This window comes from Mastomys coucha, unplaced genomic scaffold, assembly GCF_008632895.1.
Source record: "Mastomys coucha isolate ucsf_1 unplaced genomic scaffold, UCSF_Mcou_1 pScaffold3, whole genome shotgun sequence".
In the NCBI taxonomy this organism is placed as follows: Eukaryota; Metazoa; Chordata; class Mammalia; order Rodentia; family Muridae; genus Mastomys; species Mastomys coucha.
Window position 1 is genome coordinate 10,252,229 of NW_022196909.1, and position 12,032 is coordinate 10,264,260.

A 12,032-nucleotide genomic window follows, 5' to 3' on the forward strand; every position below is an offset into this window, starting at 1 on the left:
ACTGTCTTCACTGCTGGGTTTTAAATTTTGTGTTGTTCTAACTCCAGCTTCATTTACTTATGCTTTTTGTTTTTCACAAAAGTATAAATTATGTTTCACAAATCACATCTCATGTAATATTATTAAAAGTACACAAGGGGGTGTCATACCTTAGAAAGGGTAAAAATTACAACCATCTCATTAGGACTCAAGTAACTGACACCTATGTTCACCAGTCCATCTAAATCCAGTAACTGTAAATCATTTTTATAACTGCACCCACATGCAGGATTTTGTTTTATTATTTGTTTGTTTTGTTTTTGGGGGGAGGTGGAGTTTAATATATGTTGGGCTTTCCCTCCACTTTCAGTCTAAAAGCATTTAGTGTTTGATGAGATTCTTTTGTTCCACTGCTTCAGCAAGCATGGTGGTTCCAGCCGCTCTCCTCATGCTTGTCCTTGTGTGTGGGGTCATACGGGTCAGGAATAACCCGCTGTCTTATTCCATCAAGAACCAGGAAACACTGGTGGGTGCAAGTCAGTGCTGCGCACACACCTGAATGTCTGTGTAAAGTGCTACTCATTTCCCAAAGTTTTATTTTTCACCATAGTAAAAAGCACAAAACACACACTTTACCATCTAAATGATTCTTTGTTTGTTTGTTTGTTTTTCAAGACAGGGTTTCTCTGTGTAGCCCTAGCTGTCCTGGAACTCACTCTGTAGACCAGGCTGATCTGGAACTCAGAAATTCACCTGCCTCTGCCTCCCAAGTGCTGGGATTAAAGGCGTGCGCTACCACTGCCCAGCATCTAAATGATTCTTAAGCACATAATTTTATAATACTAAACAGCGAGGCCCCGTTCTCTACCTTCCAGCCGGAAAAAACCTGCCATCCTGCGTCCTGCCCAAGTCTGACAACTTTGGTTTTACTTGTCTTTTTGTGACTGACTTATTTCCCAGCGCAACTACTTAGGACAACTTTGACATTGGGGTACATGCTTGTAACCCCCCAGCATTTTAGGAGGTAGAAACAGGAAGATCAGGAACACAAGGCCAATCTCTATAGAGCAAGTAGGAGGCCAACCTGGGCTACATGAGATACTATCTCAAAACACACACACACACACACACACACACACACACACACACAAAACCACCTACCAACCAAACAACCAAACAAAAACAGCAACAGAACCACCCCACGATTACTTAGTACAAACTCTCAAGGCTGACCCGTGCAACAGCTTGTCATTCATTTATTCGAATGAGATCAACAGGCATTTATTAGCTGCCAACTCTATCAGTCACAAGTTTGGGTAAAAAACATGGAATAAGTGGAAGCACATATTGTGGAGAAAGGCACAGGAAATACTGCCATTTAGAGGTATATATGACAGGAATGTAACAATAGTTGCCATTTAGGGGTGGCCCATGTTGAAAATGTATGCTTTGTTAAGTGGATTGATTAGCTGACTTTAGAAAACCTTTTCTCTCTGCCTTTATAAAGAACTATTATAGCTTTATAAGTTACTAACAAATCATTCTGTAACAATCTTATATATGTATATATTAGAGGTGTGTGTGTGTGTGTGTGTGTGTGTGTGTGTGTGTGTGTGTGTGTGTGTTTGAAGGTCCCCTATAGGGACTGGAGCCCCCAGGAGCTCCAGTTACAAGTGGTTGTGAGCTGCCTGATGTGGGAATAGAACCCGGATCCTCGGGGAAAGCAGCTTAACCATTGAGCTCTCTGTCTAGCCTATATAACCATTTATATTAAGACACTTTTAGAAACTATAAGAATATGTGACATCAAGTCTGGGAATGTGACTTAGTTAACCAAGTGCTTGCCTAGCATGCATGACATTCTGGGTTCTATCCTAGCTCTGCATAATAACAGGCCACACACAATCTCAGCATTTGGGAGGTAGAGGCAGGAGGATGGGATCAAGATCATCCTTGGCTACATAGTGAGTTTGAGGCGAGCCTGAGTGAAGCACTGACGTCTGCATCCTGCTTCCATGGGCTCACTCTGTGAGGGGCAGGCTAGATAGCTGACGTTTGCTTCTAGAAGCATAGAGATTTATCCCTCAAACAGGCACCAGTGTGCAAGTGGGTGTGTAACTAAGTGCTCTAGTAGGTATAGAGACATTTGTGACGCTCCACGAGTTCAAAGGGAAGGAGATTGGCAATGGGTGAGCCTTGAAGCATAGGTTTAACAAGGCCTGGGTGGAGGGAAGGCACTCCTGGAGAGGGCAGGGCCTGAAGGAAGCTGGCCAAGGGAATGTAGGCACAAGGGCCAAGCCAGAGTTATGCAGCATGATAAATGCTGGCAGAGCATACTGGAAGGGGAAAATGAATTGAATCTTACTGGGGAAGAAGAACACTGAGAAGCAAGTCAAGAAACCGAGGTGTAGAGAGTCCCATAAAGCCGGAAGCCCTCCATAGCTTTCTGAGTGGACAAGGCATGATGCAAACAACTCAGGAAGACGTTGAACATGGCAGCCTCTGCTGAGTCCCACAGTTCACACGGGAGATGAAATGGGGCCTCGAGTGACCAGCAGTTGGGACAGAGGGAAAGGAAGTGTGCTCAGTGAGAAGGGAATATGAACCCAGAGGAGCTCATTGGAGAGTCCTAAGACCTAGAGAGCATTGAGAAGCTCCAGGGGTGGGTCAGACATGAGTCAAGTCAAATTTAGGGGACAGTTACTATCTTCAAGCAAAAGCATCCATAACACATGGAAGTTTACCTCTCAAGGCAATACATTTGCATTGAATCGGAACCCCAAGTCAGTCACCATGGTCACAATTTGGTAAGAAAGATACGAGACCGTCTATAAATGGCACCTTTACATGATGTGCTAGTTTTATGTCAACTTGGCATAAGGTAGAGACATTTGAGAGGAGGGAGCCTCAGTTGAGGAAATGACTCCATAAGATCAGGCTGTAGGCAAGCCTGTAAGGCATTTTTTTTTAATTAGTAATTGATGGAGGAGAGCCCAGGCCTGGGCTTGGGTTCTATAAGAAAAAGCAGGGTGAGCGGAGCGGGGCGGGGTGGGCAGGCCAGTAAGCAGTTCCCCTCTATGGCTTCTGTGCCAGCTCCTGCCTTGGCGTCCTTGGATGGTAGACGGTGATATAGAAGTGTAAGCAAAATAAACCCTTTCATCCCCAAGCTGCTTTTAGTCATGGTGTTTTATCACAGCTATAGAAACCCTAATGTGCCATCCGTGGCTAGAACTCCGGTCACCAGTTTCATGCATTAAGCACTTTGACCCACGAATCCATCTCTTAAGCCCTGCATCAAATAGGATTTTTTTTAATGATAAAGATCCGTTCATGCTCGTGAGTGACTTTAATCTACCAGGACCATAATGCAGACACCTGAGAAATGACAAGAAAATCCACTATGCATTTTGGGGAAATGAGGAAGAGAAGCTACCAGGGCAGGGGACTATGAGGGCACAAACTTATATGTGGATAACTTTGTGACAAAGACACAGAGGGGGTGATTGACCCTTCAAGTGAAGGCATGCCCCAAGTCTATTCAGAGAGGAGTGCCCAGAGCACTTTGGTGGCTGTTTTGCAAGGATCCCATAGCATTTTCTGGAAAGTACATAATGGCCAATATACAGGCACTGGCAGAAGAAAAGCACATTTGTATATGAACAAAATGAAAAGCGTTAGGATCTCCATGCAAGTTGAAAGGTTAAATATTTTCTGTCTTAGGGCAGAGGTGCGTGTGCGTGTGTGCGTGTGTGCGTGTGCGTGTGCGTGTGCGTGTGCGTGTGCGTGTGTGTGTGTGTGTGTGTGTGTGTGTGCTGGTATACAGCTGTAATCCCTTAGAAGGCAGAACAAATTAAGCATTTCAGGCCAGGACCAGCAAAATGACTCAGTGGGAAATCTGACTGCCAGATTTGATGACCTGGTTGGCATTGTTCCCTGGGAACTACATGGTAGAGGGGGAAAAACCTGATTCCGCAAATTGTCCTCTGACCTCTACATTTGTCCTCTGACACATGAATGCATCATAGACACACAAAGAGATATTAAAATTTTTATTTAAATAAAAGTAACTTTAAAAAATAGTTTCTGGGGTGGAGAGATGTCTCAGTGGTTAAGAGCATTACTGCTCTACCAGAGGATGAGAATTCTATTCCCAGAACCTACATGGAAGCTCACAGCCATCTGTGATTCTAATACCAGGGCATCCAACATTCCCTTTTGGTCTCTCAGGTACCAGACACATACGGTACACTGGCACACATTGCAGGCCAAACACCCATTCACATAAAAATAAGTAGATGAAAAAAGAGGTCCAGGTGAGTCTGGATTACATAAAGAGATCTTGCATCCAAAAAAGAAAGAAAGAAAGGAAGGAAAGAAGGAAGGAAGAAAGGAAGGAAGAAAGAGAAAAAAGACAGAGCTAGAGAAGTGGCTCATTGGTTAAGAACACATATTGCTCTTCAGAGGACCAATGTTCTGTTCCCAGCATGCACACCAGATGCCTCACACATGTCTGTAACTCCAGTTCCAAAGGCTCTTGTGTGCATATGGTACACATAAACTCAGGCAAACACACCGTGACAGCTACTGTTGGTTGTCGTCTTGACCTTATCTGGAATAAACTAAAGCCCCCAAATGGCTGGGCTCACCAATGAGTAGTTTTTGCTTAATTTGAAGTGGGAAGATCCACTCTGAATCTGGATCTTTAAGGTGGGAGGACACACTTTTTTTTTTTTCTCTCCAAGACTGGGTTTCTCTGTGTAGCCCTGGCTATCTTGGAACTCACTCTGTAGACCAGGCTGGCCTCGAACTCACAGACATTAAAGGTATGCATCACCACAACCTGGCTAAGACACACCTTTAATCTGGAGCATTTTGGGACAAGAATGTTCATCTTGAATTCAGGCCACACCTTCTGCTGGAAACCTATATAAGGACAGGGAAGAAGGAAGCTCCCATCTTTGCCGGCTTCCTCTAGCTTCTTAGAGCTCTAGCTAGCTGGCAAGTCCACCCCTTCACTGGCATTGAGCCTACTTCTTCAGGATTCCAGTGTATACTGAAGACCAGTTGAATGATCGAGCCTCATGGACTAAACAATTACTGGATTCTTGGACCTTCTGTATATCATCAGAGATTGTTGCATTAGCTGGACCACAGCCTGTGAGTCATCCTAATCCCTTAATGTTTATTAATGTTTGCTCTATTAGCTGTTATTCTAGACAATCCTGATGAGCACACACACATACGGATATAAAAGAAAAAAATTAAAAATACTCAGGCATGGTGACATAACTCCAGCACTTGGGAGGTAGGGGCAAGAAGGTCAAGAGTTCAAGGTCAGCCTGGGCTACGGCTGATGTCTCAAAACAAACAGGCAAACAATATAGAGGCAAGGGAAGTCCTATTTGCCTTTTTGTTGTTGTTGTTGTTTTAAGTTTTTATTACTTTATTTCACGTGTATGAGTATTTTGTCTCTGTGTACCGTGTGCATGCCTGGTGCTCAAAGAGGCCAGAAGAAGGCATGAGATAACCCCTGTAACTGTAGTTACAAATGGTTGCTTCACACCATGTGGGTGCTGGGAGTAAAACCCGGGTCCTCTCAAGGACAGAAGTGCTGTTAACTGCTGAGCCACCTCTCCAGCCCCCCCGTTGGTATGTTTTGATATAGGATTTCATGTAGTCCAGGCTAGCTTCAAACTGACTGTGTAGTTGAGAGTGGCCTTGAAGTAGTGACTCTCCTCCACCCCCTCTTCACGGCTGGGTTAGCATCGAGCATGGCCATGCCAGGCTTTCCCGCTATCTTTTCTTTAGTTGGCAGTTCTGTCTCCAAGCTTCTTGCTTTCTCATTTACAATAAACACCCAGTCTTTCTTCAGTCAGGAACACTCCAGGTGTACTCTTTACTAACAAAAAGGAAACTTTTATTCTTTGCAGTAAAACAGTAAAAGTTTTCATTTTTATAGGAGTCTGGGCTGAGTGTGGAGTGGCACACCCAGAATCATTCATAAATCTATGCTATTCCCCTCCATACCTAGAGTCTGACTACGCTACAAGGAAGAAGATAGCCTCCAACGTCTGGCGCATTTTAGGAAACAGATAACCCAAATGAGATGCCCCTTGAGCAGAGATTTCTTAAAAAATATTTTAAACTAGGTTTTTGTCTGAATAAGAAATAGAGTTCTGTTTAGGAAGGCAAGAGCCTATAGATGTGAACACTGGGAAGCAGACTTTAGAAGTGGTGAGAGGAAAAGGCCAGTGAGAATTTTCTAGTGTGTGGGACGACTGACGCCATCTTCTCAGCAGCGGTCAGAAGTGCAGTTCTCAGTGGGTTGCCTGCAGTGCCAAGCCCTCCGCAAAAGTCTACTGTGCTTATACAATCATAGTTTTATGCGATGCTCTGGAAAAATCAAGAAAGAACCTGTTTGGCCAAGCAGTGGTGGTATGTGCCTTTAATCCCAGCACTTGGGAGGTAGAGGCAGGTGGATTTCTGAGTTCGAGGCCAGCCAGGTCTACAGAGTGAGTTCCAGGACAGTCAGGGCTACACAGACAAACCCTGTCTAGAAAAAGCAAAACAAAAAAACAAAAAAACAAAACAAACAAACAAAAAAAAAGGAACCTGTTTCCAAGCACAAGATGAGTTGTGGTACAAGGACGGATGGGGAGAGAAGTGAGATACGATGTTCTCAGGGAGGAGCACAGCGAGCCATGAGGGGTGGAGGAAAACTGGCCAGATGGAATGTTATCTTCCATCTTTTTTGTTTTGCATGTTACAGAACACCTGGTGTCCTTGGAAGCCTGGGAGTCTCTGAGGATAGCAGGTGACATATTTTATATATGTATATCCTATTTTATAAACTGTAGCCATGAGTGTTAAGTCAACCCTGACTCATGAATTTTAGTAAGCATTTCCTAGAGCTAAATTCATTGGATTTAAAAAGGAGCATATTATTGTTTTGGTTTTCATGGTGGTTTGAAGATGTCACCCATAGTGTAGGATGTTTGAATACCTGGTCCCCAGTTGGTGGCACTGTTTGGCAGTGTCTTAGTGTTCTATTGCTGTGAAGCGACACCATGACCAAGACAACTCTAAAAAAGGAAAGCATTTCATTGGGGGCTTGCTTCTAGTTTCATAGGGTTGGTCCATTATCATCATGGTGGGGAGTCTGGTGGCAGACAGGAAGGCATGTGGCTGGAGGAGTAGCTGAGAGGGAGGAGGTGGAGGAAGGGAGGGGAAGAGAGAAAGGAGAGGAGGAAGAGGAAGAGAAGGAGAGGGAGAATGAGAAGGAGAAGAGGAGGAAGAGGAAGAGGAGGAGGAGAAAAAGGAGGAGGAGGAGGAAGAGGAAGAGGAGGAGGAAGATGAAAAGGAGGAGGAGGAAGAAGAAGAGAAGGAAGAGGAGGAAGAGGAGGAGGAGGAGGAAGAAGAAGAAGAGGAGGAGAAGGAGGAAGAGGAGGAGGAAGAGGAGAGGAGGAGAAGGAAGAGGAGGAAAAAGAAGAATAGAAGGAGGAGGAGGAGGAAGAAGAGGAAGAGGAGGAGAAGGAGGAGGAAGAGGAGGAGGAGGAGGAGGAGGAGACCGAAGAATCCTTTCCTGATAGTTCTTCAACTGAGGATGAAGCATGCACATATATGAGCCTATGGGGGCCAATCTCATTCAAACCACCACGGCTGGTTAAGGAGGTGTGGTCTTGTTGGAGGAAGTGTATCACTGTGGGTAGGCGCTGAGGTTTCAAAAGCCACCCATCTCCCCTTGGCTCTCTCTGCTTCCTGGTTGTGGTTGGAGATGTACGCTCTCAGTTCTCAGTCACAGGCTCCAGCCGCTTATGTCTGGTGCTGCTCAGTTTCCCTGTGTTGGTGATGGACTGCAAGCCCCAAATCCGCCCTTCCTTCCCTAAACCTGCCTTGGTCACAATGTTTTATCACAGCAATAGGAAAGCAAACAAGATGCAAGTAGACGAGAAGATGAGGGGCTTGTCCCAGGGCAGTCAGGAAGCCTGAGGCTGGCCAGCCAGTCCCCCTACCATCAGCTCTCACCACTGGCTCTGCAGAAACCACCACTGCTTTGGGGCCCTTCCACCTTGCCCCCTTTTGTCAGGGCCTCCTGGCTTAGCTTTCCTGCATCTCTTTCTATCCCCACTCTCATCTCCAACACAATGCCAGCTTTATGGGGCCTTGGCTATCTATTTCTTGACAGAGTACTGAGTCAGTCGCCCTTAAGCACTCAATGCCCTGGGGCTAGAGGACTCTTAGGAAGCCACACAGGAAGAGGAAAGGCTAGGAGCAATTCATTCTCCCTCAGGACAGTTCTGAGAAGTGGCCAGCGTGGCTACCACAATCCCTTCACACATTCATAATCCTATGACCTCGAAGCACTAACTAGCCCTTGCTTCAGTCAGAGTCCCTTCAGACTGTTCTCCACATGCTGTTTTTCTGGTGCCCTACCCAGACAACCACATATTTTTTAGCTGTCACCTTAGAGAAGCCTCCTGTGATCCCACCACTTGTTAGGATAATACTCCCTCATAGTCATCTCTACCCCCTTTCTCTGGTATGTTTTTCATCCAGTTACCTGTCTCTAGCTCACTGGATTAAAATGTGTGTATCTTTACTTTCATTTCCCCCTGGATCATCCAGTCCTGAGAGCAGGGATGCTACTGTCTTCCTCCACCCCATGTTCTCAGAGCCCCATAGCGCTGTCTTGCAACAAGTGTCTCAAAGATGCAGTGAGCGCTCCAGAAAGTTACAGAATGGATGCATTCATCTCACGGCATTGTTTTACTGTGAAAATCTTCAAATTGGGCTTGCTTAGCAAAGCTTGAGTGGGGAGAGCAAGCCTTAGAGAGGCCCTGCAAGAAAGAAATGACAGAAATGGAGATCTGATAATGGGGCAATGGTGGGCACAGAGACTCTGAGAGTAGTGTCCTGACCCAAGACTACAACAGCCCTGATGGGCAAGGAGGGAATTGCTGCTGAAACAGGGACCCACAGAAAGCTGTGCGGAGGGGATGCTGGCAGGGACTGAGGGACACAGGCAGCCTGCAATGCCCTGCAGGGGGGGATCTAGAAGAAAGAAGGTCTAAGCCTCACTCCTTTCCTTCCTTCTCTTTGACCTCCTTCCAGGATCCCTATGTCTGGTGCCAACAGAAAGCCCAATGGACCATCTGAATGGAACTGGTAAGTACATCCACAAAAGACACAGGGGAGGATGAGGCCAGATCTGCAGAAGAACCTACAGGAGCAGGAGAGAGTTAGGCTCTGCCTCTGATCTTCTCTCAGGACGAGTAGATCAGCATGGGGTCTACAGGTACGCAGAGATTGTCACGGACAGGGTCAGAGGTCCATCTGATCTCACAGGACATCGTTTGTGGCTAGCCAGCTTTTCTAGCTGTTCTCTTCAGGATTTAGTCTGTCAGAGTCCTAATACATTCATCTTTCGCTCGACAGTAGCAGCCAAATTTCTCTTAATATAAAATACTCTAGCTAACTCCAGACTGGGGTGAGCCATCCTGGCTTGTCCAGTGGCCACAGGATCACCTTCCCCTGCCTTACTGCAGTTATTCAGCAGGGTCAGCCTGGATCTCCTGACCTGCTCATTCTCAGCCTCCATCTTTGATGAGTGGCCCTATATATAATTCATCTCCCTTGGCACTTGGCCGTTGCAAAAACAGATCATGTTTCTAGCAAAAATGCACCCGCTCCTGTCTAACCTCACATGCAAAAGCCAAAATAAAGCCAATCAAAGATCTAGGCCTGTAAAATGAGACAATGAGATTAATTTTGTCTTTGTGACGTTGTTGAAGCTGACCTTAATTTCTTATAAACCTATAGTATAACCAACCAATAGATCTTCAAAATTAAACGCATCTATGCTCCTAAGAAAATAAAAAAGTGGCTCACAAAACACACAGGAAGAGACACTTTTTCCAAAGAAGATATGCAAATAGTGAACACACACACACACACACACACACACACACACACACACATATATATAAAGATCCATAGCATTACTGTGCATATGAGAAACTCAACTGAAGCTGCAATGACATACCATACTGTACCCATTTGTGATGGATAAAATAAAAAAGATACAGCAAGTGCTGGTAAGAATATGCAGAGACGGGGGCTTTCCACCTTGTGGCTGTGGTTGTACAACATTGACTACAAGCGCTAAACACCATTGCCATTTGACTCGGTGATCTGGGCTGAATACATTTACCATCCTCTGATTTACTGGAGCCTTATTTTCAACATTACAGTATTGAAAGTGGGGCCTTTGGAAGGTAAACAGATTGGATTCTTTAGGTCATGAATATTGTGCTCTGAAGATGATATTAGAGCCTTTATAGTACCAGAAGAAATGAAATCTCCTCTCCTGTCTCCCCACCCTTGCCCACTCATTTCTCTCCATCCCTGGAAAGCCCATGTGAGTTCACAGTATAATGTAGGTTCTGAGGGCTCTCTCTCTCTCTCTCTCTCTCTCTCTCTCTCTCTCTCTCTCTCTCTCTCTCTGTCTCTGTCTGTCTGTCTGTCTCTCTCTGTCTCTGTCTATCTCTGTCTCTGTCTCTGTTTCTGTCTCTCTGTCTCTGTCTCTGTCTCTCTCTCCCTCTCTGTCTCTCTCTCTCTCTCTCTGTCTCTCCCTCTCTCTCTGTCTCTCTCTCTCTGTCTGTCTCTCTCTCTCCCTCTCTCTCTGTCTCTCTGTCTCTGTCTCTGTCTCTCTCTCTCACCTAAGAACTCTCCCCAGGAACTCTCCATGCAGATGTCTTCATCTTGAATTCTAGGCTCCAGGAGTGTGAGAAATAAATGTCTACCTTTAAAGCAGCCAGTCCATGGTCGGCTAGTTCTACTCCTAACATAACACCTAGTAGTTCCACTCCTAGTGTATGCCCAAGAGGATTGAAAGCATCTACACAGAAACTTAAAGGTCAGTGTTCATGACAGAACTATTCTTGAATTAAAAAGCAAGAATAATCCAAATTTTCAACGGTTGGATAAATAAAAGATGGCTCTCTTGCCAATGAAGGATGGATGAAGTGCTGGCACAAGCCACAATGTGGAAGTGAAGTGGAAATTTCTGGTTTCTCTGGAGACTCAGTTGTGTCATGTGATGCATTTCTGGAAACTGTCTTACAAGAGGATGTTTTGCTGAGGCAGACACATGGGAGGATGTTTTGCTGAGGACAGACAGGTGGTGTTTTTTCTGGAAGCTGCCAGGAAAAGGGGCACATGATGTTTTGCTAGAGAGGATGTTTCAGAGAGCCTGTGATGTTTGCAAAGGGTATAAGCATAACCCAGTAGACAGTGGATGACACTAGCATTGGTTTGCCTTGCCTTCTTCGGTGACCATTGTTTGTTATAACATCATAGACAGAAATGTACCAAAGAACTTCTTGTGATATTCCAATGGCTTCTTGGCACTTTTGTGGACTCAGCCTGATTGGCAGGGCCTCATAGCTTCTTCTGGATCAAACTGCCATTGCTGATTCGTGAATGGTGTTCGTAAGTGGATCAAGCTACTGCTGCTGATTCGTGTGAACTGAGTTGCTGATATCCTGACATCAAAGATTGGGATCGCCCCAAAGAATGATTTCTAAACAGGTCCACACCCCCCTTTGCCTTATTAACCTTTCCCTTCAACTACTTGTGGTGGGAGGTGGGCTAGAAGGGGGGTTAAATCAATTAAGAGCCCTTATTAATGTAGGTTTTGAAAAATCTAAGCCTACGTGGAAGAACCTTGGAGATACTGTGTTAACTGAAGGAAGCCACACAGAGAACTTTACATGGTGACTCTGTTTCTATCCTAGGCCAGAATAGACATACAAAGGGTCAGAAAAGTGATTAGTGCTAGCTAGGGGATAGGGAGGAGAGAGGAGGAGAAACTATAGGGCTTCTTTGAGAAAGCAATGAAAGGGTTCTGAAATCCATGGGCAGTGATGGTTATACAATCTTGTGAACATACTAAAACCCACCCACTTGGACGTTTTAAATGGTGAACTTTATAGATTATGAATAGCTCAGTTTTTAAAATGGTCACAATCAATAATGAGGTGAGATCCTTCTAG

The 12,032-nt window shown here is 45.1% G+C and overlaps 1 protein-coding gene across 1 annotated transcript in view; it reads right to left on the minus strand.

The window, feature by feature from the left end:
• The window catches only part of Crybg1 (crystallin beta-gamma domain containing 1), a 236,318-nt gene that overhangs the window by 73,881 nt on the left and 150,405 nt on the right, over positions 1-12,032 (minus strand). The window lies entirely within an intron of this gene.